Source organism: Podarcis melisellensis (assembly GCF_964234715.1).
Source record: "Podarcis melisellensis genome assembly, chromosome: 9".
Classification (NCBI taxonomy): domain Eukaryota; kingdom Metazoa; phylum Chordata; class Lepidosauria; order Squamata; family Lacertidae; genus Podarcis; species Podarcis melisellensis.
The window spans coordinates 47,524,386-47,552,087 of record NC_138541.1 but is presented as its reverse complement, the minus strand read 5'-3'; the positions used below and the strand labels follow the sequence as shown (position 1 = coordinate 47,552,087).

General features: G+C 41.3%; 1 long non-coding RNA gene across 2 annotated transcripts in view; it reads left to right on the top strand.

The window, feature by feature from the left end:
• The window catches only part of LOC309378289, a 599,747-nt gene that overhangs the window by 472,162 nt on the left and 99,883 nt on the right, over positions 1-27,702 (top strand). Inside the window, exon 1 of one of the 2 annotated variants that reach the window (XR_014172001.1) lies at positions 11,693-11,706. The exons of the other annotated variant lie outside the window; for it this stretch is intronic. This is a non-coding gene — a long non-coding RNA (uncharacterized lncRNA). Of the gene's footprint in view, positions 1-11,692; positions 11,707-27,702 lie in introns of those variants that run through there. 2 annotated transcript variants of the gene reach the window in all.

Below are 27,702 nucleotides of genomic sequence, written 5' to 3'. Positions count from 1 at the left end.
ATGATGACAGCAACATGGCAATCTCTCACTTCATCCATACTGTGAAGAGTGAAGGTGGGTTCTTGAGCTTGCAACATGGGAACACGGCTTGTGGGAATCATTTGGCATTTGAAGAGAGGCATGCAGTAAAACGCCTAGCTTTTCATATATTACCAATTTTTGCATCTTTGAACATGTTCCTGCAGTAATGATAAGGTGCTTAAAGAGAGGTTGAATACTGCAGTATTTAGTGACACTTACAAATAGTTCAGCATATTTCTTTCAACTGAGAAACATTTAGTTGACTGGATAATTATTTATCATATGTTCTTTGCTATGAGCCTTGATAAAGTTATAAGCACTTTTCACAACGATCATGCTGTGATTTTCTGTAATGAGTGCTATTTTGGCACAGTACCGTGAGAACTGTTGAAGCGATAAGCACTTTTAACGTCTGCAGCTTGTGATATTTAAATAATTTCTTAAGTGATCTGTTCATGGAAAAAAACAGATATAATCATTTGTTCTTAAAGGTCTCGGCCATTGTTTGCTTTTATGATCTCAGTGGTGACTAAAATTCTTCCTCTTCCCTCCTATTTATATTTTAATGAAGATTTATGAGATTGCATTTAATTTTTCTTGATTAGAACCATTTAGGGAAATAACTTTGTTCTCACAGGTTCAACAATCTAGAGGTTGCCATTGATGTAGCTAATCCAGGATTACCTTATTATTATTATTAATTAATTAATTAATTAATTAATTAATTTAATTTCTATATCACCCTTCATCTGGTTTGCAATTTGAAAACAGAAAAATACATACCATAATAACAAAAAACAACAACACAGTTTAAAAGGCCACAGATTGTTTAATCCCAACCAAAGGCCTGAGAGAAAAGGAATGTTTCTGCCTGGCACCTAAAGATATGTAATGAAGGTGAACCTCCCTGGGGAGAGTATTCCACAAGTGGGGAGCCACTGCAGAAAAGGCCCAGCATTACATCTTCACCTCATCTTCTCAAACTGCAATAGTGATGCTGCTGAATTTAAGAAATAGCAAGTTGCTTGCAATTCCTTGAAGTTACGCTATGCCCATAAAAAAGTTAATCCCATTCTCGGTTGTCCTTTTCCCCATTCCCAAAACTTACCTAACAACAGCAGCAGCAGTGAAATAGTGGAATATCTGCACTAGGCCTAAAAGCCTCATTAACAGTTACTGTAGATTCTAGTCAGTAGCAGACTGCATGGGGTGGTTGCACTTGACCTCCATCCATCTGAGCTGCTGCTGTATATTGGGGTGGAGAGCTGGGAGGTGGTGGCAAGGTGAAAACACACCAGCAGGAGCAGCGGGTTAGCACTCACTGCTGACATGTTTGCACCACATGACCCATCCCTTTCTGTCCTGGTGTGCAGCAGCAACTCAGCCAGAGTGGTCAGCTGAGTGGTTTAACCCCACCATGCCATCAGCTACTGATCATAGTGTAAATATCTCAGAACTGTAGTTTGCAACAACAACAAAAACCACCCTTCTTGTTTCATAGTTAGGGACCAGGCACACACCCAAGATCTTTGCACAGGAAAGTTTCTGTTCGTAACTTTAGCATTGAGCAACTTCATCCAAGAGGTCCTGGAGCTGCATGGCAACTACAATCTCAAGAGCATTGTCCAAGGAATGGATATTTGCAATCGGCTAACAGCTGTTACAGATCCATTCCTACAGCTGCCACTGTTGGAATTATGTACTGTACTGGATTGAACAGAGGCTTGTCTATACAGTGCTTCAAAGCATGTCACACGTGCAATTTATGCTGCAACTTTCCAGGGCAAACAAAGCACATTATGTTGCAATCGATGGATCATTATTGTATCGTTTTCTTTTGCAAGCAAGTGTGATCCGCCAAAGCAAACTCAACTGACTTGAATGCAGCTGCAGAACTCTTTAAGAAGCTAACAAAATGAACCAGTCTGATTGTGGTACTCTGAATCAGCTGAAACGTTAATACTCTTTAGAACAGGTGTGGTAAAACTATGACCCTCCAGGTGTCGTTGAACTAACTCTCCCATCACCCCTATTGGCCACGGTTGCTAGAGTTGATGGGAATTTGAGACCAACAACCTATGGAGAGTCACAGCACCCCCAATCCTTCTTTAGAAACAGCCCTGTGCAAAGCACTTTATAATCATCCAAATAAGATGGGGATGGCAGGTCACACAAAGATGCCCAGATTAAAGGGAAAGACATCCCTCCCCATTCTCTCTTACAGTTACACAGATTTATTCTACACTGTGAAAGCCCTCGGTAGCTAAACTTGATAGCAAAGCTACAAATCCTATAAGTGTCCCTATTTTCTAGGGACAGTCCGGGATTTACAGAAGACATCCAGTTTCTGATTTGATCCTGGAATGTCCTTCTTTTCCTCAGGACATCCCTAATTTCATTGGAGAAATGTGGGGAGCCATGGAGCTATATTCAATGAATATGGGTGCTAATGTCTCGTGTACTTTTTCCTGCAAATCCGTGAATTCTGGTATATAACTTATATATAACTTATTTTGCTTTTGACACAGGGTTCTTCTTTCATTTCAATATGTTTAACATGTTGTAACCGGGGAATGCTGCTCTTGCTCACGTTGCTCACCAACCCTGACTAATACACACACACACCCCTTAGAAGGTGTTTTAATGTCTCCATGATGAAAAGAGTGATTGAAATTTAAATGTAAGACTACCGTAATAAAGACCTTAGTACATAAACTTGCCACACTCACAAAGAAGCATCTAAAACTATAGCAGCCCATTTTGACCGCTCCCTTTTTATTAAAATAAATTGTGCTGCCAGATGTCTCGAGACTAATGGACAAATGGCATTTAAAGGGGAAATATCAAATCTTAAATTGGCTTCCTTTCAAAAATTGGCTGAGGGATGTCATATCACAAAAGAATGTACAGTGGTACCTCGGGTTGAGTACTTAATTTGGTCTGGAGGTCCGTTCTTAACCTGCAACTGTTCTTAACCTGAAGCACCACTTTAGCTAATGGGGCCTCCAGCTGCTGCGGCGCCGCCAGAGCACGATTTCTGTTCTCATCCTGAAGCAAAGTTCTTAACCCGAGGTACTATTTTTGGATTAGCGGAGTCTGTAACCTGAAGCGTATATAACCTGAAGTGTATGTAACCCGAGGTACCACTGTATACTCTTTATGGCAGGCCCTGAAAATAAATGTTCAGCATGGTAGGATGGCCGCCTAGGGAAAAACTAATTTAGAGCAGAAATAAATTTTGAGGTGGGATATGCATGTAATGTGTTGTTGTTGTTGTTGTTGTTGTTGTTGTTGCACACTACCCCAACCTCCGAGCAATGTGAGATTCCAGGGTTCATGTTTCCTTTCAGAATGTGGCACAGCAGAGACTGTGATGTGTTTATGGTATATGATTTATTTACACATATATACAACATGAGCCTTCAATTGAGGGGTTCACAGCATTAACACCCCAAGAGGGTATTCTTTATCCCCTAGCTGCAGCTTGTATTCAAACAAAAATCAAACATTGCTCTTACATTCCCCAGCTTGCTGCATTTTGTCTAGGTCACTTCACTGCAAACTCTTACTTTTGTCTTTTTCTAATGAGCAGCCAGTTGAGGGAGGAGGGGCCCCAACCATTTGTCAGATCCACTTCCTTTGTTCCCTTAATGGCCCCTCGCCCAGGCTATCACCTCAATAGGAAGCTATCCTGGTTTCTATTTTAATACTTGCTGGATGCAGCAGTTACAAAGGTCTCTGCATACAACCTACTCCCCCCCCCCAACCTCATAATAATATATAGAGCAAGGGGACAACATACACAATCTGCTTCCGGGGGGGGGGGGGGGTAATATGGCATATACTTCTTTTCTTTTAGGAGGGAGGAAGCTCTATTGATTTTCATTGGTGCAGGAGGTTTACCATAATAATAATAATAATCTGAGGCAGTGGTTGGGAGAGGAATGCATACTGCACAAGTGTCCAGTTTTGAGTAGGACATCCCAGATTGACAGGAGACACCCCAGCTTCTGATCACAGTCCCAGATGTTCTATTTTGGCTTCCTCTGCCTCCACCATAGCCTCTGCCACCTCCACTGTGGCTTCCGCCATACTTCCAGAAGCCTGTGGTACACTTCCAGAATAGGTTGGTGGTTACGGTGGTTGTGGCGTGGCATCAGAGGGTGTGTTGACAGAGGCTGCATTGAGGAGGAGGAGGCCATGACAGAGGTCGTAGCAGCAGAGAGAGAGAGAGACCCATTGTTGGCATGTATGAGCCGGCCTGAAAAGTTGGATGGTATGGTAGTGCCACTCCATGGCACCAGAGCAAGTGTGTAACTAGGGGTGGGCAACAGCAACTACAATAGCCAGGCATAGTAATCTGTATTATGGCAGTTTAGAACTTGGCGGTTTAGTGAACAAGCTTCCCAAACCACACTGTATTTACCCAGAATGCAACTTTGATCGAACTTTTCTGCATATTAAATAGCACACATCTATGTATTGTGACATTTTTATATTGTTGGGAGTGGATTCATTTTGTGGATTCTTGAGAATGATCTATAATTGCCATACTCTCATTTTAGAGGGACCCCCCTTCGTTTTGGCAGTGCCTTTTACAGTACTTAGTCGGACTAGACTAGACTTTGGCCCCATCTGCACCATACATCTAAAGCAGCATCATACCACTTTAAACAGTCATGGCTTCCCTCAAAGAACCCTGGGAACTGTAGGTTTGGCGAGGGTAATTGTAGCTCTGTGAGGGGTGCACTTCAGTACGTTGGCTCCCAGTACGTTTCCGAGCACAATTCAAAGTGTTGGTGCTGACCTTTAAAGCCCTAAACGGCCTCGGTCCTGTATACCTGAAGGAGCGTCTCCACCCCCATCGTTCAGCCCGGACACTGAGATCCAGCGCCGAGGGCCTTCTGGCGGTTCCCTCATTGCGAGAAGTGAGGTTACAGGGAACCAGACAGAGGGCCTTCTCGGTAGTGGCGCCCGCCCTGTGGAACGCCCTCCCATCAGATGTCAAAGAGATAAAGAATTACCTGACGTTCAGAAGACATCTTAAGGCAGCCCTGTTTAGGGATGTTTTTAATATGTAATGCTGTATTGTTTTTAATACTGATTGGGAGCCGCCCAGAGTGGCTGGGGAAACTCAGCCAGATGGGCGGGGTATAAATAATAAATTATTATTATTATTATTATTATATTCCAAGAATTGGTGGCAGGCAATGCGATCTGAATGTGCTTTAAAGATATAGCTTGTATGCAGCCTTAGACTAATTTTGCAGAGAATATAAAATAAAGCTTTATGCACTCTTGTGACCTTCATTTCAACTGTGGTATTCTGCAATATATGTGCATGCTTTACTTAAAAAATAAATAAATGTAAATCCAGTCCATCCTTAACTGTCGACACTAGTATGATCTTGCAGTTCAATTACTGTAACCATCTTATTTTTCTGAAATTATACCATGAGAATGCTTATCTTCTTAAAGTGTTAAGCCTTTTATCAAATACTTCTTTTTGCAGTGCAGTTATCACACAAGCTCTCATGGTTATGTCTCCCAGAGATATCACCTAAGTCACATTCAGCAGCCATAGTCTTTTTCTTTTTTACAATCACCTCAATGAAAAACAGTTGGAAGTTATCACACTACATGCTGACAAGAGAATGTTGCAGAAGAACACAAACTTGCTCCTGCATAGCACTTCCTTGAATGCCTCCACTTCCCTCACTCTGTATGAGACAGAGGGAGAGGAGGACCACTTCTGACTCTGAAGTACATCGAGATAGGCCACAGGTTCCTAACAGCAGAAGGAGAGGCACCCTTGCACATATTTAGAGGCATTTTTATCCAGTGCTTTTAAAAAACACATGGTGCTGGTACTCACCATGAAGTTGTTACAGTCAGTGCCACACTTTTAACATTTGAAAAGAAGAGGTGCTGGTACTGCATACCACTGAGTACCACCAGGAAAACAAAATGCTATTCTATTACTGCTATTCTAATACCAGACTCAGGTGTTGAGTTATGATGGCTTTGTAGCCAAAATGAAGCCACAGTGAAACAAGAGTATGAAGTATCCCATAACAGGGCATGGTTGGCTCCCTGCCTGCCTGGAACTGTAACCCTCCATCCCACAATGTTTGTTGTAGGTCCCAGTTGTTTACTGTCAGCTCACATGTTTCTGGACTTAGCCCAGCTACTGAAAGCAGATTCCAGGGCTGAACCTCCTCACAAATTAAACTTCACCCCTGGACAGTATTAAACATTGGAAGACTTAACACAGCAGTTTGGGCTTTTTTCTTTCCTTCCTTTTTCTTTCCTCCCTCATGATGGTTTGGGGGGGTTAGGGGGGCGGGCCCCTTGAATGTTCAGAAGGATCCGAGCACGACATCAGAACATTGTGTGACATCATGTGCATGACATCAGGACATTGCTTTGGGGCCCTTCAGTCCTCCAGAGAAGGTGGAGTCTTTGCCTCCTCCCTACTTTATCCTCACAACTCTGTGAGACAGAGGCTGAGAGTGAATGATACCTCTGCCTGCAAATTTATACATTTCCTTGGCTCATTGAGTCACATTGGAACAAAGGGAAATGTCCTTCTGGGTAAAAGTGCATTGGACACTGCTGCAAGACTCTTAAAGATTTACTCATTCGCTGAGCTGAATGGGGCTTTCTCTTAAGTAAGGGTGCATCAGATTGTAGTCTTAGCCCTGCCAAAAAGTTCTAATTCAGAATTCCTTGAGCTATATAAAAGTAAACTGCATATGCATTTTGTGTACCATAACTTTCAGTCACTCATATAATCATGTTGTCTCTGAAATATATCCAGAAATAAAAGAGACAAAATTTGGGCGTATACTGGTGATTGCAAGAGGCAGGAATTATATTATATGCACATGTTTTAAATAGCCAAACGTTAATTAGAATCTAATAGATATTTCAGTGGGGAAAATATTGTAGTAACGTAATTTCATACAGCAGGGGCATTGTTTATTTATAAAGTGTGCACACACAGAGCTATACTAAAATGTGAAAAAGACAAGTTCTGTGTAATGGGCTTACAATCTAATTTAGACAAAGTACTAAAAAAAATTAAATAAAAGTAAGAGTTGGAGAAGGCCGAAAACAATTAGGCAAAGACTAGCAGAAATAATGAGTCTTAAGGAGTTAAAAGAGATACGAAGTAAATCAATTGAATGATTTTCTGAGGTAAATGTGCTAATGGATGTCCAAAGAAAAAGCCCTAAAAGGATCATGAATCCTTCCCTTATCCCTAAACTGAAAATCGATTACTAAGTTCATTGTCGACTTCACAAACACATCCAAGTTTCACACTTAGCTTCTGGTCAAATGAATCACAACCTAATGTTTCCACATTTCAGATCAGTATATACTGACAGACAGGACAAGTAGTGTCTGTGTGTGAGAGAGAAGTATGGAGTGAAATCGATTTTAAAAGCTATGTCAATAGTTTAAAAAAAGGTTTGTTTTTTATGCAAAAACTTAAATCCATAAATGTATTATGAGTAGAAAGAATTCAATTTTGATGCATATGTTAAGAGACAAAGTAAAGATCAATTGGCCATTTGGGCAGAAAATTGAAAATATCATGTGAACCTAGAAGGTGCATACGACTGAAATTAGATAACATTTTCATACTGTGGAAGTTAGATAACAGAAAAAGGATTAGAGGTAACAAAGACCACTTACTGTCCAAGACCTGTGACCTCTTGAAAACATGTAGTCATCAGAGTAGCTGGGGCCAGACTAATACATTTCGGGACCTGAGACAGACTCCAAATGGGCCCCCTCCCCACCATTGAAGAAGATGGGCAGGGAAGATCTCCATCAGGAAGAAGTGGAGGGTGGAAGAAATATTGACACCAGGATCTGCTATCCCTGTGGACCCTCCGTCTGAGGCTGTCATCTTGCTTTGCCTCATGGGTGGGCCGGCCCTGAGAGTAGCTGATACTGAGCCAGATGGATCTATGCTTTGAGAGTGAAAGGAAGCTTCATATTCAAGTGTAAACATTTATTAGAATGGAGAAAAACAATCTAAATAGAATGAAGGCATTCTTCTCCAAGGGTGTGTTTTTTTGTATTAATAATATTTCAATTGAACAAATTAAAGAATCAATAAAACAAAAAGTGGAGACAAAAAAGAGGTATACTCTTATTCCAAGCAGAGGGCTACAGAGGAATTGCATTCTGTGGTTCTTATGAAAACTAGGGAAAGAAATTAGGCTACCATTGGCAAGCTTTGTTTAATAGGTCACTAAGAAGGATGTGGGAAACCTGAAATATGCAGACATTTTTACTAGCCTTAGGCTACAATCCTAAACCCACTTACCATATCATTTCCCAGAATGCTTTTAGAACCTTACAGATCCACCACATATAATAAAAGGTGCCTTCCTTTTGCTTACATTTCCAGCAGATATTTGCACTTGTCTTACACATTTTTGCAAGCTTACTAGGAGTCAAATACCACTGGTACATCATTTTCATATAATTTTCTTTCAGCGTACAACATGCTGAGAATTTCACCACCGCCCAAGCTGCCCTTAACTGGATTGTGCAGCGGTGCCTGGCAGCAACAATGGCAGATTCTGGTGAGATCTTGTGAGATCTCACTGAGCTCTTGCAAGATCTTACAAAGCTCATGAGATCTTGTGAGATTTCAGGAAGATCTCACAAGATCTTGCTAGCCTAATAATATATATATATATATATATATATATATATATATATATATATATATATATATATAAAATAACCAACTAGATTTAGTAGGATTATGCATAGGGTTCCCATGCTGGGTTGCAGCTAGCACTGTCAGTGGGTTACATGACCTCCCACTACTGACATTGCTGGTGCTGGCAGGGTTGAGTAAGGTTAGCACAGTGCAAACACACCGGTGCAGCCAAACTGATGCTCATACCAGTGTGTTCACACCACATCACCATCACCTCCTTCCTCCTCTACCTTCTTGTAAGCCACAGTGATGTCAGCATTGAGAGATATGCTAAGTGCCTCCCCCCACCAAATGCTACTGGTTGTGGGTGGCCGATGATTTTAAAAGATTCCACTTTCTGCCCAAGTAGTGTTTTCAAGAGGCCATTGTAGCTGTGCTTTTAACAGCAGCTCGGCATGCAGACGTAGGGTGATAGTCAATTAAATAATTGCATGAGTGGACCACAATGACTACAATGGGACTTTCCTCCCTCTCTTCCCCCTGTGATCCTCCTAAATCCTTTGTATGGGTTCCCCAAAACCCAGATTTGGGGACAGTGCAGGGTTGAAAGAGAGGAAGAAAAGTCCCATTGCAGAAGTGGAAGTTCCTCTGCTCATGAACTTATTCCGCCAAATATTGCCTATAAGCCTGATCTCAAACATTGTCCAGAACAGGCCAGGCAGTCTTGTTGACTTTTTCCAGACCTATTGGCAGCATGATTCTGCTGCCAAAATAGCTCCTCCTTATCGGCCTGGGCAGGCCATCGACCTGTAACCATGTTTTTGCACCATTGTGGCCCCATGAAACAAATTATGTGTGATTTTTTGGTGCAGGCTATAGCCATGGACATACTATGTGATCTGATGGTGAATTTGGGGTGACCCAATGCAAAAATCCTGAAGATCCATGTGGATCCGTGCTTTGTAACCACGTTTTTGCGCCATTGCGGCCCCACGAAACAGTGGGTGCATGTTTTTTTGGGTGCAGGCTGTAGCCATGGACATGTTATGTGATCTGATAGAGAATTTGGGGTGACACAATGCAAAAATCCTGAGGATCCATGTGGGCAGGCCATCAGCCTGGGCAGGCCAGATCTTCCTGTGACATACCTGCTGGGATTGGCAAGGCATATGACCCTCACCTGAATCTCATTTAACTCTTTGGGGGGAATTAGCATCAGACGTCATGTGCATGGAAGTTGCCAAATCAATTAACCAACTAGGGTTACTGTTAGTAGCACCAGTTTTCCTATAAATTGATATTGCTGGATACTTCTGATCAACTGCAAAAGCATTTTTAGTTTGCTTTCTGTTGCCACCCTGGAACTTTTCTTTATTAGTGCCACTTTGTTTTGTACGATTCCTTGCAAATGAAGGGAAACAACTTTTCTCCTGTATATGTTGATAATATGATTTTGGTTACTGAGAACAAACAAGAGTGTACAGAAACAAGATTGTATGCAGGCCTGGCCAGGACATAGGCGTGACACAACTGTGACAAAGGTGATCTGTGTGCTTGCTTGATTGCTTGATTAACAGCTATTGGGAACTTCAAGGTCTCTGCTCTCCCTTCTTATGGTCTTTATGTTGAACGTGGAGACTCCAATAGAGAGCATTCCATGTCAAGAAGGAGGGCAAGTGGGCACCCTATCAAATGGCAAGGCAGGAACTACATGGAGCAGGGCCTTTTCACTGGTGGTGCCCATTGTATGGCTTGCTCTTTCCAGACCTGCTCTCTTTTGGCCTGTATTTTGGAGCTTTATAATCTAGGGAGACTTTGGAATAACAGGTTGACAAGTCTTATCAGTCATTGATGTATGTGCGGATTTTATTTGCTGTTATTCTGGGTTCCTGGTGCACCAGGGTTTACACCAGCGAAATGGAGTTGGCCAGGACGAAAGAAAAGATACAATTTATGAGCTTTCTCCATTATCTGCACAGCAGGGGGTGTTCAGTCAACAGTATAAAGGCTGAGCTGAAGTATTTCCTGCTGGTTACCTGCTTTCAGCAATAGGGGTTGCTGTTTGGTAGTACCCAATTGGTTAGCTGTCAGATTCTAGAGCTCCCTATTGGTGGCTCTTAGGTAATTCCAAAAATACAGAGTCCATTAATAAAACACAGTGTTCAATCATAAAGCAGTAGCATAAATCTCCACTGCTACATATTGGGTGTGTATTTCAGCGGTTGAACGTACAGCTTTATGGCCATGCTGTAGTGTAGTGCTTATGTGACTGTGAATAAAAGGTGGCTGGGTTCATCGTCCCAGGGTTTGGGGGGGGAGGTGACAAAACTGATTTCCAATAAGTGCCCCCCTTATTTCCATTACAAGTCCTTGAGTCTGTACTCTGAATAGTGACACCAGGGACCTAGAAGGTGCAGGGCTTGTCAGTCCAACCCTTGCACAGACTCATCAGGGCTGACCTTAAGGCAATTGGAACAATTGGACCAAATTTGGCCCCGCGGGCTGCTCCTAAGTGGGCCCCCACACCAGGGCAATCTAGATGGATTTTATTTATATCTATGAGATTTTGCAGACTTTGGGATGACCCAATGCAAACATCCTGAGGATCCATGTGGATCCGTGCTTTGTAACAATGTTTTTGCGCCATTGCAGCCCCACGAAACAGTGGACACATGGTTTTTTTGGTACAGGCTGTAGCCATGGACATGCTATGTGATCTAATGGAGAATTTGGGGTGAGCCAATGCAAAAATCCTGAGGATCCTCCCTCCCAGGCATTCTCCTTTATCTCTAGTGCCCCTTTTCTCCCTCCTGATCCCTTGCCGATCAGCTGCTCACTGGCTTTGTTTCAACACCCACTTCCCTCTTTCTTTAAAAAAAAAAAAGCACAACCTGCTTTTTGCCCCTGGGCTCCAGGGACCACGCATTCACTCCATAAGACGCACAGACATTTCCCCCTTTTAGGAGGAAAAAGGTGTGTCTTATGGAGTGAAAAATACGGTATCTGGGAGCAAGTTCCATTGAACTAATTTCTAAGCAGACATGTACAGTGGTACCTCAGGTTACATACGCTTCAGGTTCCAGAAATAGCCCAGAAATAGTACCTCGGGTTAAGAACTTTGCTTCAGGATGAGAACAGAAATCGTGCTCCGGCAACAGGGTGGCAGCAGGAGGCCCCATTAGCTAAAGTGGTGCTTCAGGTTAAGAACAGTTTCAGGTTAAGAACGGATCTCCGGAATGAATTAAGTACTTAACCCGAGCTACCACTGTATATGATTGCACTGCACATCATGGTTCCACATCAGTCTATTATTGTTGTTGTTGTTGTTTGTTTGTTTGTTTGTTTGTTTGTTAAATTTACATACCACCCTTCCTCTGAAGATCTCAGGATGGTTCACTGAATATGAGATTAAAAGAAAACTGCTTTCACTACTGCCACCGCCCTAGATGGGCCTTACTAATTTCTTTATTTTCTATCTCACTTTCCTCACATAAAATCAAATTATAGCACATGGGCTCAGAAGAACTTGATCTATAGGTAAATAATGCAATGGATGCTTTTTAAAAAATCAGATGGAAGTTCAAACTTACAAAGAGACAATGTATCTTCTAAGTCTGGCTAAAAAGCAAGAGTGGTTGTTTTTTTGTTGTTGTTCTATGATTATGCATATATGTTTTTGTTTCCCTGTTCCTGGTTTACACCATTTTGAAACCGCTCTGGCCATTTGGTTGCCAGGCCACCCCAGCAATGCTGTATCTTCTGGAGAGGCCTTAGGAGAAACAAGCAAAAGAAGGAGGAAATGGAGATTTTCACATGAACATGAGTCAATAAATACTACAAGAGGGCAAATCAGCTGGTGACTCGTGTAGTGGAAAGCCCAACTTTTCATGGTGTGGTCAGCCCACAGAAACCTTTTGAGAACACATGGTGAGCTACAGAAATTAAGTCCACAGGCCATGTGTTTCTGGCTCTGATCCTAGCTGGAGGCATGCCATTTTTTTAAAAAAAGACCTGAAGGTAATGTTTTTTATATCAAAACAAGACCAGAAAAGGTCATAGTAGTCAAAAGAAAGAAATGTTCGCAATTGAACCCAAAGGTGCCTTTGCAATTTGGTATTGTGTTATTGCTTGCAATCTGTTTCAGACACTTTATAACACAGTGAGAAACCCTGAAGGCTGAAATATTCAACAATGGAGTGTGATAACATAACCCAGTGTAGTCAGGTTTCTGATCTGCAGCCCTCAAGTATGCACAACTGTTATTTTAATTTTGTTTGGTTCATTCTCCATTGTCAAGATTAATGTAAAGGAAGATCAAATTAACAGATATTGGTCTTGACATCATCATTACACATGGGTTAAGACTGTCAGTAAGGATGAGAAAATCCATAACACACTTCTTTGAATCATAATCTCCATTTCTTTTTTGCTTTTCCCTCATTGCACGTTTTATTTAACCTTACAAATGTAAATGTCGGTTTTCCAGGAGGAAGCTTATGGCAAGGTCATTAGCTCATTAGACTGTTGCAAGGAGCTAATGTGAGCCTTTAGGAAATAAGCTACCCTCCTATGGCATCTGAGCAAGAAAACTTCACCTTGAGCAAATTGCTTGTTACGTATAGATCTTTCCAAGTTAATCCTCGGGTAACTGGAACTCTTATCAGAGCACAATATGCTTCATAAGTTACAGTCCTTCAGATTTCATTTCTCAAAACTAGTTTCAAGTGAAATATGTTTTATTTTAAACTTGTCTCTGATCTCCTTTCTAACAGGTTTAAAATAATTGCTCTACTGCGAAAGGAAGGAATGACAGACTGGTTCAACCCCCCCATCCCTCACAGAGTACAGTTTCCTTTTGAGGGTGAATAATCAATTCAATTATTATTACATTTTTACTGCACATGACAACATTTAAAAAGAAACACTTTGGCATTTGAAAAATCTCCTTATTGAAATTGTACTTCTTCATGGCTGGATACAGTTACATTCTGAGCAAATCTACTTAGCTGCCAACATGCATAGTACAAGACTTTTATACTTGCATGGTCATTCTGCTGAAGTCTTTTATATGCAGCTCTTATGTATGCATGAGATAAGCGAATGAAAATGTATTGCCCCAGGTAGGAGCTATGGTGGCCATGGGGAAAGGGGTGCATATGATAGAATATGCCTGCAATATGGCTTTTCCACACTGAATCTGGAACCAGCTTGACACAGAAGATTATGGAATAGTCTTTAACACATAGAACATCGAGGTGGAAGGGAACTGGCAATTAGGAGCAAATTTATTACTCTTAAGATTTATTTTTTTTCAACTATGTTTGCATTGATAAGCAAATCCAAATCAATACTGGAGACAGTTCCCCATTGCTAGCTGTGACTTCTGAAATTGCTACTGAGAAGCATAGGATGCACTGTTATTCATTGTAGGCTAGAGGGCGAAGGGGATGCCTGGGGTTAAGGGTCCTTAGGAGAAACCTGTTATCTCCACTGTGTTACAATGCCCAGATTGCTTTGACAGTCAATCCCTCTTCCCAGGGAACTCTAGGAATTGTAGTTCTGTGAGAGGGAACAGGAATCTTCCAACAACTTTCAGCACCCTTAACAAACTACAGCTCCCAGAATTTGGGGGGGGGGGGAGCCAGGAATGTTTAAAGTGGTAAGTGGCCTTGGGGTGTTTTTCATCAAATCATAAGCCCTGTTAAACGCATTAGTTCTGCATACATACTGTCCAATTTTTTCTTACCAGAAACTGGGAGGCTCATCTTCTGGGACATGCTCCTGGGCACATCATGTGACCCATGCCATGCTCTCACCCTGAAAAAAAGCATTTTGGGGTGTGTGATCTCACATGGTGCCCAAAAATGTGTGTTTTGGGGCTCTGTGAGAGGTTGCGGCCCTGAAAAACCACTTTCTTCAGGGTGAGAGCACAGCTTGAGAGCATGGCACCCAAAAAGGCTACCGGGATGCCCTAGTTTTTCCCCAAGGGCAGGTATGCTGAACAGGGTAGCCCAACTCTTACAGAGGGCACAGCAGCAAATACAAGCTCCACCTACAGTGTTCCCACTCCAGCCTGACCTTCCCTTTTTGAACAGGAAGGTCAGAAGAGGGGTGCTAAGCATCTTTGGATGAACACACTTAAAAGCCGCCCTGCTACCAGGAACCCCACTTTATCACAGGCAAGTTTCCAGGCACCTTCCCTAGAACACTCTTAGAACTCCTTGCTCAAAGGGAGGGTGAGTTTAAGGGGATAGGATGTGCTGGGATGTTGTGAGCAATGATGTCTTGCATGGTCTTGTGCCTTCTGCAGCCACTTTTCCCAACTTAGTCCCCTGCAGATGTTTTGAACTACAGCTCCAATCAGCCCTAGCCAGCATAGCTAAGGAAGAAAGAAAAGGAGTTGATCCAAACAATTGGTGGGTACCAGACTGGGGGAGGCTGCTTCACACATATTGGAGCATGCTGTTCAAGAGTAACACCAGAACAGCACTAAATCTGACCCTGTGACACAGCTCTAAGAGACATGTTTATATAAAAGCAGAGATGAGTTTAAAAACCTTGGAAAGAGAGCTGAGAATACATTTTATGCCAAACAAAAAAGTATTATAAGCACTAAGTATAACTGTAGATGGTTTGTGATATGTTAAAATGATATGCAAATCTTAACTGAGTGGTTAAGATTGTACAAGAATTTGAGGACTCAGCTATACAGCTGCAAATGAAATGTTTTAAGTTTGTTTTAAGTGCAATATACAATGTGACATTAGATGGCAATGGTGAGCCTTATGGAAAATTCAATGTATTTTTAAAAAACCCTTTTTTTAAAAAAAAAAAAAGCATTTTTGGAACTTTTTTAATATGTATGTAGTTTCCACCTGAATAAAACTTGTAAAATTTTATATATTTAATATGCTTGGGTGATAGTTATAAACCTGCCAGACCTTGACCAGAAAGAAATATTAGTTTAAGAGTGGCAATGCTCGCTTGAAAACTTGATAAAATAAAAATGATCAAGGTTGTCCACGAAATCTTAACACTCCTTTCCAAAGCTCTTAAGTGATGACTACCTTACACTTAAAATGAAAGGCAACTTCATGCAGTTATAGCAAAAGATTCACCTCCTTTTCTTCATCCAAAAGAGCAAATAGCTGTTTCCTCACCTCCTTCAAGGTGACATCTCTTGCATCATAGAACAAGTTTAAGATAAGAGGACATTTCAGCTATTCTTAAGCCTCAATTTATGCATCTATGGCCATTACACATCACATTAGATGCTTGAAGGGGTGTTCTTAGCTATAAAGTAGGCTTCAGGGCTATCACAGTGGAGTAGTTTAATGTAAAATATCTTCACTCAATAATCACTTGTTTAGTTCTTCTTCTTCTTACTTTTACCTCATGTCATCCAAGTACTTCATTCTATTTAAGGTCCCTAATGCTACAGCTGCATTTGCTCATTCCATTTTAAGAACCAGTCCTCAATCCAGAACTTTGGGTTCTAGGTGCTCTAGGCCTGGAGGGCTGATGCAGCCATCCCAGCCCTCTCTATTAGGCCCTAGAGACTGTCCCAAGCCATGCCCCTCACCATTTCTGTTCAAATGCTTTTGCCTGGCTGGATTTGTGCTTGGATTGTGATCATGCCTCTTGCTTGTCTAGATGGAGAAAAGGGTGTCTGCAGAAACCTCTGACTTTTGCATGGCTGGAATTTAGTCTATTGTAAGAGTGGCACCCATTTTGCTCTTCCCATGTATGCCCCTAGCCCTCCTCACCACTGGAATGTGGCCCTTGAAATGTTGCCCACCAGGCCCCAGGGATGGGGGAAAAAATTCTCCACCCCTGCACCGCTTATACTGTCAATTAATATAATCCACTAAAAACTGCCTACTATCTGGAAACCCAAGCTCACCTGCAGCAAAATATTCATATCTCCTTCAGTATGTGCTCATCCGTCATAACTAAGCTTTTGTTTTGGTGTGGATTATTTACATTTTGTGAAAAGAATCTGAGATCAAAATTAGTTGTATAACTGTCTACAATGTAACCACTTGCCATTCCTCTGGACATTTATACTGCTTTTAATTGTGATTTACGTGTGTGTGTGTGTGTGTGTGTGTGTGTGTGTGTGTTGCTCCACAATGCCCTACAATGCTTGCTTATGAGATGGTGGTAAGAACAGTAAGTTTGTGATATCTAGTGAGCAGCATTTATAATTCCTGTGAGAAATCTGTTGACTTGAGAATTAGTCAACATATTTAGCAATGGGATGAAGCTAAGGGCTTATTTATGGTACATAATATCTTCTTTACACAGAGGCTGTTTTTATGTTGCCCGCTGCTACCTCAGGTGCTAACAACTAGAGACTGCCATGGGAATCTTCTTAAACACCTGGAGACTTTTTGCAGAAGTGGGATCAAGGATTTCCACTGACCCTGGCATAGAAACTCCCAAAGTTCTAGCATGGATTCACAAAGCAAGTCACACTAAATGTTAAGTCTTAGGCTTGCAGCAGTCACTGCACACAAATAAATAATTATGTTTTAAGCAGCTACCACATGTAAGTAAAGATAAAGGGATAAACACATCATCATTATCTCAAGATAACCCCTGACATTTGATTGTGGGGTTGTGTCTAATACTATATAACTATGGTCAAATTAGATGCAGCACAGAGATCTGTGGAAAGGAGTATCTGTAGATTTTTAAAAATATTTATGCCGGATGATGAGTAGAGACTAGTAGAAATTTGGTTCAGTTTTTGTTGTACTGTGAATGTACCCAATTCTCTCCTTCTGAAACAATACACAAACTGAAACATAGCTAGCTTTCGAAAATTGCGCTCCTATGAATTTTCTTAGGAAGTTCTCCAATCAAACAAATGTTCACAATCCATGTGTTAGGGGGAAAGGTACATAAAAATGCCTGCATTGGAGAAAATAACCCGCAAAATAATTACATGATATTAGGGGAAATAGCTTGCAAAGAGGCATATGTCCAGGCAGAACTTCATATAAGTTATGTATATTAGGAGGGATGTGAGGTAAAATGCTGACACATTTTCATGAGAGCTTTATTTTTTTAAAAAATGGAACCTGGTATAGTTATGGTGAAGTGAACTTAAGAGTGGGGCAAAAGAAGAATGGAGAGAAACCAAAGCTTGTCCTTCCCCATTCAAGACTGTTAGAAGGTATGGGGTAAATAACCTGAATGCCTCTTTCTCCGATATCTACGGCTTCAAGCCATACCCCCCAATTGTGGCTGCTATTAACATTTTAGAAACTGCAGGAGATTATATTCATAGATCTCCCAATGGCATATCTAGTTCAGCCCCAAGTTGCTTCAAAGAGAGTCATATGCACTTATTGTGGTCTCCCACAGGTACTTATTAGTATTTCCAACTTTCTCTTTTCCTCTGTCTTTTTCATTCTAACATTTTTAAAGGGTGATACTTTTCTTTCCATACTACCCATGTTCACTGACCTTTAGTAATTTAGATTCTTTATCCTTTACAGTTATATAATGCTGGTCTTTAATTGACTGCCAGAGGCTTCTTAATAATGGAATTTAGACAACCTAGTATTTAGAGAGCTTTTCCTGTAATATAAACTCCTTTTCAGTTATTCATACACAGTAATCCATTTGCTCTGAGAATAGGTAACTAACATAGCTCGGATTCATTTCATAACGCGTAACTTCTGGGATATACGGAAAAAGACATATGTTCAGAGCATGTAATCCTGGTAGGAAATGTATTATGTGCAGGCAGAAAATTGCTAGCTACCAAATGGCGTATATATAAAATTTCAACAGTGAAAAGATGGAGTATGATAAATCGCAATGTTGTTGAAGTTAACTTCATTTGTGAGAAAAAGGGAAGAAAGACAGAAACACAAATGGTTTGAAAGATTGTGGTCTCATTTTATAGCATACATGAAACAGAACTACAAACAAAACCATGTAATGCTTGGTTTTCACAGCTAAGATGAAATGTAACAAACATTTAGGTTTAGGTTTATTAGATTTGTACATTGCTTCTCACTAAGCAAGTCTTAAAGCAATTTACAGGCAAAATAAAGAAGACAATAATAAAATCACAGAAATATTATTAAAAACAGATTTAACAATACAACAATGTTACAACAATGTTGAAACAATGTTAGTAATCTATAGTGCTGACATTGAAATCCCATCTCACTCTCCAGGCTTCAGCGAAAGCCTGTATTCACTCCATAGGACGCACACACATTTCCCCTTCATTTTTGGAGGGGGAAAAGTGTGTCCTATAAAGCGAAAAATACGGTAAGTACTTAACCTGAGGTACCACTGTATAGCTTGCCATGTGGCATCTGTGACCACATTGACAGACAGTACTGGTCTGTCACCACTGAACACATGATAAGCACAGTCTTGCTGCCACATATGTGCAGCCGCTTGGATATTAGGAAGTATTAAAGAACAAGAACAGTATTAAATGGTAAACTTTATTTAATCTTTGGCTGTTTGGTAAGGCCATTTCCTGGAGATCCAAAAACCTGCAGCCCTCTTATAAAGGTTATGCTAAACCTAGAAGCAAAGACGGCATAAGTCATGATATCTTACTCAGCACAGCCTTCTTTATTTGATTGAGTTGATAGACCAGTTCGGGGATGGAAAACAATGAGCAGGAGATGTATTTGGCATCCACGTTGTCAAGTTTTAGGTGCCAGGCAAAGATATCTCATTCTGCCAGGCTTTTAAAAATATGTATCACTTTTAGCTTCTGCTATGGTTTTTAACTGCTGCCATGAGTCTATACTTTTATTTCTGTATTTTGATACTGATTTCTTTTTTCCTGTAAACTGTCATAGAAGAATATATCGCTCTTTCCAAAGTCAAGAAATAAATCCTCTCTCACGTGGGAGTGAATTAAGAACTCTGCTGTTTAGAATCCTTTCCATCATGTCTTAAGCCAGGAATGGCTAACCTGCGACTCTCACAGTTTTGTTGGACCCTAGTCCCCATCAGCTCCAGGCAACTTGGTTAATGGTCATGGATCACAGGACTCCTATCCCATATATAACTGCTACAGGCTGCCCTGCCTTGCCTTAAGTGATCAGACCTTTACTGTGACAAACACTCAGTACAGAACCTGATCATTTCCAACCTTTCTCCTTCTGTATTTTTACTTTCTTCAGAAAGCACCAGTAAAAAGCATGGCAATTTCCCCCCCTTAAAGCTTCCAAAGTGTGCCATGACTGCCAAGCTTAGCTCTGCCTCATCCTGCTGCAATGCTGTTTGGTCCTTTCACAAAATCAGGACTTGAAAAGACTGTGGCTCAAACAACAAACTGCACACATTACATTGCCGCCATACAGTCGCCACGTAATGAGGGCATGGCTCTTGCCTGGTCACCAAAATAATGCATCACTCAAGAACAGCCATTTTCCTGAAATCATGAGACTCAAAACTGTAACAGTACATGTGTGCTGCATCTTTTCTCATTTTGTATTCTTATGTTGTGAACTACCCTGTGATCTTCAGGTGAAGGGCAGTATATAGTATATAGTGAAGGGTGAAGGGCAGTGTATAGATTTAATAAAGAATAACTTCTGAGCTTGTTGGAAATGTAAGTTTTATTTTATTGGTATTATGAGCCTTTACGGCAGAGACTGTTTTTAAAAATATTTCAACCATGAGGACTGGAAACTTTAATTTGCTTTCTTGTTACTTTAAGAGCCTTCAGGTGCATTGCTTCATCCACATACCACACAACAAGCTGGCTAGTGCAGAGGTAGACTGGGTTTATTATTATTATTTTCTCTTGATCATCTATGCAATCAGCATCAGAAACTGAGCCGAGAAAGAAAATTACTGACCTACTGCATGATAAGTTTTATGTAAATAGTACTTCCAATTTATATGGAGCAATTGTTATGGTTATTAATATTTACTTTAATGATGACATAATTATATAATAGCCATCTAATCAACACTGTGATTTACTGCCTCCCATTCTATTTGTATGCTAATAATTGATTTAATGCCTTGTTAACTACACACATATGCTCACTCTAAGTGTTAAAACTCAAACAAGTTATTATTTCCACAGCTTTTACATCATTTTTAATGTTTAAAATGTGCTTTCTTTTACTATATGAACTGGGAAAGTACTGAAAGGAAACACCTTAATTAGCACTTCTTACATACATATAATGAAAAAGTTAATGTTCTCATCATGCAGTAGTTTGCTTTGCCACAAACAGGTGGCATGCAAACTACACCATAGCAGATATTTGGAAGCCCCTGCGTCTGCAGAGGTGGGAGATAGAGGCAGGAAGGATGTTTTAAAGGGAGGGAATGGCCTGTTTGGGTGAGGTGCAGGTGGAGAAAGTTGGATTAAGGGAGGGCTGGTGGAGATAAGAGTACAGCCTCTCAAACATTTCCCTTACTCTCACCACCGTTCTTTCCTTCATACAGTGGTAACTTGGTTCTCAAACTTAATCAGTTCCGAAAGTCCATTCCAAAACCAATGAGTTCCAAAACCAAGGCGCGCTTTCCCATAGAAAGTAATGCAAAATGGATTAATCGGTTCCAGACTTTTAAAAACAACTCCTAAAACAGCAATTTAACATGAATTTTACTCTCTATAAAATAAACAAGAGTGTATTGTAGATGATAAAAATTAAAATTTATTTATTTTTCTTACCTGCACTGATGATAGTCATTGTTTGGATGGGGGGGGTCACACAATCAATCAGTAGCTGAACTGGGTTCCACACAGTCACAAAAACAAATTAACCAAAAAAGCCTAAAAAACAAAAGCTCCAAACTTAATCTGTTCCAGAAGTCTTTTTGACTTCCAAAATGTTCGAAAACCAAAGCACAGCTTCTGATTGGTGCAGGTGCCCTGGAAACAATAGCCAACAAAAACATCGGACGTTCAGCTCCCAAAAAAGTTCTAAAACCGGAACACTTACTTCCAGGTTTTCGGTTTTTAAGAACCAAAGCATTTGAATACCAAGGTGTTTGAGAACCAAGGTACCACTGTATTTACTTCCCTGTGACCACCAAATTGCCCTTCATTCAAACAATTACTTAGCAGAGAGTAGGTGTCTTCCAAACACATCACCCTTCTTTCCCTACACATACCAAGTGTGTACATAAATTGGTACTCCTTCTCCATTGCATTTAATTCTCCAGTCTCAAGTGAAACTTGAAACTTGTCCTAAATACACTGTGCTAACAATGTGGCTGCCCTTTAGCTTTGAATATTTTTCCTTTTTCCTTCCTCCTTCAAATCTATCAGAACACTTCCAATGCCCATTTACTTTCTTTAATTATCTGGTGTATTTATTACCTGCCATTCACCAGAAAGTCCCAGAGTAGGTTACACTGGAATAAAGCAATACAATACAATATATAAATTACTTCATCACAACCACTATAAAATCACTAACAGCAGGGTCCACAACCAACCAAACATTCCCAAAAGCTCGGGTAAAATACACTATAGCATGCCTTTGAAATATATGATCCAAGCACTCTTGGAGGAAACTGATTTTATACATCCATTTCAATCAGGGTTTAGGCCCAGTTTTGGTATCAAAACTGCTTTAGTTGTCCTGGATGATGACCTCTGTCAGGAGAGTAACAGGGGAAATGTATCCCTGGGCCTTTGGCTAATTAAATAATCTATGGCCTTTTAAACTGTGGGGAGAATTGTTTCATTTGTTAAAAATGAATGAAATGGCATGTCTCCTGTGTTTTTATGTTGTAAACCACCCTGTGATCCTCGGAAGAAGAGCAGTATAGAAATTTAATAAATAACAATAGTAATATGCAGAGTTGGCAACAGAAACCACATATCTAAATGTGGGCAGTACCAAATTCTGGGGGGGGGGGCATCACAGAGAAGGCCCTGTTGCATGCTGCTGCTCCCCAACTTCTCCATATACATCTCCCTCCCACCCCTTTCTTGAAATTTCTGGTGTATGTCAGAACTCCACTCGGCCAAGCCGATAAGGCCTCATCTTCTTCCGAGCTGAGCCTTTGTAATCGCCTCCGACATGTTTAATTACCTGAGCCTTTGATAAGGCCTCAAGCACATTCTATCCAGTAGGGTTCCCAGCACAGGGAAGAGACGAGACGTCTGTCGAGACAAACACCTGTTCGTGTCCTTTACTCTGCAGGAAGGTGCAACCACTAGCGTCACATCCCGTCTCCCTTTCCTGTGAGACTGGAAGGTCTCTGGAATGTAAGCAGAGTCCTGTAACTCCCAGCAGCTGCACAGTGAGAAACAGAAACTAACAGTGTACACATCTAAATTCAGCAGATCATAAACAGCAATAAATTCTATGCCTCCTCTCAAAAAGAATCCCCAGACACCTGGCTGTTTCATGGCATTACTGAGAGCGGTATCTGTAGTCAGCTAGGTAGCTTTCCTCCCTACACACACACACACACAGAGAGAGAGAGAGAGGAGAGAGAGAGAGGGGGGGGGGGAGATTGATTTTGAGTCATTCCTCATATCTTCAAGTGATCAACCCCAACCTAAATGAAAGCATATAAGGAAAGTGGGACAAGGAGAAGAGAAGAGAAGAGAAGAGAAGAGAAGAGAAGAGAAGAGAAGAGAAGAGAAGAGAAGAGAAGAGGAGTTTGGATTTGATGTCCTGCCTTTCAATCCCTTTCAGGAGTCTCAAAGTGGCTAACATTCTCCTTTCCCTTCCTCCCCCACAACAAACACTCTGTGAGGTGAGTGGGGCTGAGAGACTTCAAAGAAGTGTGACTAGCCCAAGGTCACCCTGCAGCTGCATGTGGAGGAGCGGAGACGCGAACCCGGTTCCCCAGATTACGAGTCCACCACTCTAACCACTACACCACACTGGCTCTCAAGGAGGTAGCTAGCTGGCTCCTCAGCTGCCAACCTGCAGAAAAGAGGATTGGTGTTGAAAGAGCAAGACAAACAAAAAGTGAACAAATCCCAAGTTGTAGAAGAAAACACACTATAGGAGAGCCTAGAAAAGGTGTGGAGAGCAGGCATCCTATGTGCTGGATCCAACCTGTGAAAGCCCTTCAATGCGGCCACCTGACCCTTCCTCTTTGGCCCTGCCCCTTCCTACCCTCAGGTGCTGCTTCTGATTGATGCTCCCTGCTGAGGGTTGTGTAGGAGATCAGTTTCCCTTCCGCTGAGCAGTAATTTCCAATCAGCTAAGCAGGGAGTGTGGAAATCACAGGGCAGGGAAGTTTAAGCTTTCCTCTGCAATTTCCTCACCCACCCCCACTGCTCGGTTGATTGGAGATTACAGCTCAGCTGCAGGGAAGAGGAAGTTCGCTGTTTTTCCAGGCTGCATGGTGAGACCATGCTGTGTGGATATAAAGTGAGCTACCCATGCAGAAAGAGATTACTTTTCCCCCTGGGCTGTTCACAGTATTTCTATGCTTTGCAGTGAGAAAAGAAAGTCACCCTCTCTTGGGTATAAAAGTGAAATCCAATATGGCAACATGAGAATAAAAGGAATAAAAGGAAAAGTACCTTGGCACCGAGGAACTACTATTTAGGAACCAATTACCATTATCACTCAGTCAAAATTGGCATAGTAGAGTAGAGAGGGGATGCCAGGCTCTGGAGTTGGTGGCTGACCAGACTCCATCTTGACTGTGTTTGTTTGACACACAAAATGGCCCTACCTGTACTGTACAGTTAAAGCAGTATCATGCCACCTTAAACAGTTGTAAAAAGTAAAAGTATACTTGACCGTTATGTCCAGTCACGGACGACTTTGGGGTTACGGTGCTCATCTCACTCTAAAGGCTGAGGACCGGCGTTTGTCTGCAGACAGCTTCCAGGTCAGGTGGCCAGCATGACTAAGCCGCTTCTGGTGAAACCAGAGCAGAGCAAGGAAACGCCATTTACCTTCCCACCGGAGTGGTACCTATTTATCTACTTACACTTGATGTGCTTTTGAACTGCTAGGTGGGCAGGAGCTGGGACCGAGCAACGGGAGCTCACCCCGTCGCAGGGATTCGAACCACTGACCTTCTGATCGGCAAGCCCTAGGCTCCGTGGTTTAGACCACAGTACCACCCGTGTACCCTTAAACAGTTGTAGCTTCCCCCACAGAAGCCCAGGAAGGGTAGCTTGTTAAGGGTGCTGAGACTTGTTAGGAGACCTCTTTTCCCTTTTCAGAGCTAAACCCAGCATGGTTTAACAGTCACTCTCTCTTCCCCCAGGAACTCTGGGAATTGTAGATGTCAAGAAAAAGATAAGCATCAAAAAGGAGGGTTCTGCTTTCCACTGACCTGCAAGTTTTCTTGGTCCCGTGAATCCCTTTTACACTGAGAAGTATTCAGTGAGATAAGCCGCAACCTGCAATCTGAACTGGTACAGCCCAGACACAGATTCACAACCTCATGAGAACAAGCTGTGTCCCAGATAACAAGGAAGGATATTTATCCAACAGATCTCTAAGTGATGGCTTAATTTGTCCTGTTTTACTGTTAAGGCATGTTAATATTTTTCAAAACCAGTGGATTCTAAATATAAATATTTCAGAATCCAACAAGAGTCATATTGAAAACAATAGTATAACATGCCTGCTTGCTCCTGGGGTAAAGAAACACCACATTTCAAATCCCCCCTAGTGGTTTGAGTGATTTATTTGTTTATTTATTTGAGTAAGCTTTAGGTTAATTAAATACTGCATCACATTTAATATGTTCTCAAAAGGCAGTTCAACATATAATGAATTATTGCACTTATTTAACATTTATACTAGGCCATATACTCCTGTGAGATGGCTTAGCAAATATCAGCTGTTAATTAAAAATATTGGTGCTTAATAGCTTCTAGTGTTTGTTACTGCCTCCTGCCTAGATGATCCTCAGGAGAGGTGCAGTGGTCCGGGGTCACCTGGAAGTCAAAGACCCACTTCTATTTCTGCAGCAGGGTCCCAGCATGGTTCCTGTCTTCAGCATCCTAGAGCTACCCACTCAGCATGAAAAATGAGCTATTTAGCCACTGAGAAGAAGACATCGCATCCTTTCTGCTGACTGGAAGAAATCAGAATGGAAGGAGCTGAGTAATCTACTAAGAATTGGGTCACTGGGTCATTCTGAAGACGGCACACAAAAAGAACACTGAAGAGGAGTTGTTCTGTGTGCTTCAAAGCTAAGCATTTAGGAACACAGAAAACATATGGTGTGCAATTCTGTTATGTACATGGGAAATGCAACTTAAGTCTCTCTGAAAGATGTTGCAACACTCCAAATCATTTGCCCATGTACATGTAGGTATAGGTAAAGGTAAAGGACCCCTGGACGGTTAAGTCCAGTTAAAGGCGACTATGGAGTTGCGGCACTCATCTCGCTTTCAGGCCGAGGGAGCCAGCATTTGTCAGGTCATGTGGCCAGCTTTCCGGGTCATGTGGCCAGCATGACTAAACGGCTTCTGGCGCAATGGAACACTGTGACGAAAACCAGAGTGCATGGAAACACGGCTTACCTTTATCTACTTACCTTTATCTACTTACACTGATGTGCTTTCGAACTGCTAGGTTGGCAGGAGCTGGGATAGAGCAACAAGAGCTCACCCCGTTGAGGGGATTTGAACCACTGACATTCTGATCAGCAAGCCCAAGAGGCTCAGTGGTTTAGACCACAACGCCACCGACCTACGTCCCTCACATGTACAGATACATGCACATCTACAGATCTAGGCAACATACAGAAATCTGCATGGATTGTATGTAAAATAAACATATAATCTTAGAACATTATATAAACTTTTAAAAAGGTATGGCTGTAAGGGGCTGTAAGGTATGGCTGTCATGCACTTCACAATTTGCCACTGCACAACCAATCCTCAGTGATGAACATGGGGGTTATATAAACCTAAATCTGATAATTAACATTAGGGATGAGGAGGACATTCTTTAAAATTAATGTTCTTATTTCACCCTGTGGCATTTTGCCAAGCCAACAGTAGAATAGGTGGTGTTTTAAAATATACTCGACTATAGAAGGTGACTTATTTTGCTAAAGGGAAGCTGGCTTGTGAAAGCTTTTACTGTGCGCACACACTATTTTTTGTCCTTGTAAGATGTGTTACATCACACCTCATTGCCTTAACCTCTGCAACCAGAGTAATTTCCTTTCTTTTTTCCCAGAACAATAACAGTGATAACTAGATTTTACTTAGCTCTTGAGTGAAGCTGTTCTTAGAGAGGTATTTCTTTCAGTCTGTCACATGAAGGCATTCCCATGGAAAATGGAAGCAGATTTTTCTGCAATTCCTGTGGAGACAGAGTGAGGAGGCAAACCTGCAGTACGCATTGCAAAGGCGTCTTCTGTCAAAACTGTAACAGTGTGAAATTATCACACATTTTCCAAAGATGTTTTTAAATTAGATCCACACAAAAAAACACCCTGCATCCTGCGCTATGGGAAATATGAGCCTGGAAGAATGCATGTATTGTACTTAAGTATGATTTAAAAGAAATATCTATTTCCTGAAGAAGTGTGCTTGATGAGTGTGCAGTTGTTACAGGAAAACACCGTTATATCTTTCCCTTGGTTTTCCAGTACAAGAGAAGAATTTTGTATTCAGTAGTGTTTGAAAAAATCAATTTTCTTATCAGACCCTCAAAAGCATCAATACAAAACAGATATTGCAGTACCTTTCAAGCATCCCTTGACACAATGAAAAACTGTATCAACAAAAGGATCAAACGCTGTTGGATTCTCTTCCTTTTTTTTCATTCCACTAAACCACCACATCCACAACTGACTAAGACCATGGTTTATTTACAAGTAAACATATTAAGGCTGCAATTCTATGCAGACTTACCTGGGAGAAGGTACCACTGAACATAATGAGACTTAATTCTGAATAGGCATGTCCAGGATTGCTGTAGGGATGCATTCCTTTTCCAAATTACCTAGAAGTCCCCTTGAATGGGTTTTGTTTCTGAATAAACACGTATAGGATTGTGCTGCATGGCATACAATCAGGCTTCAACACTTAG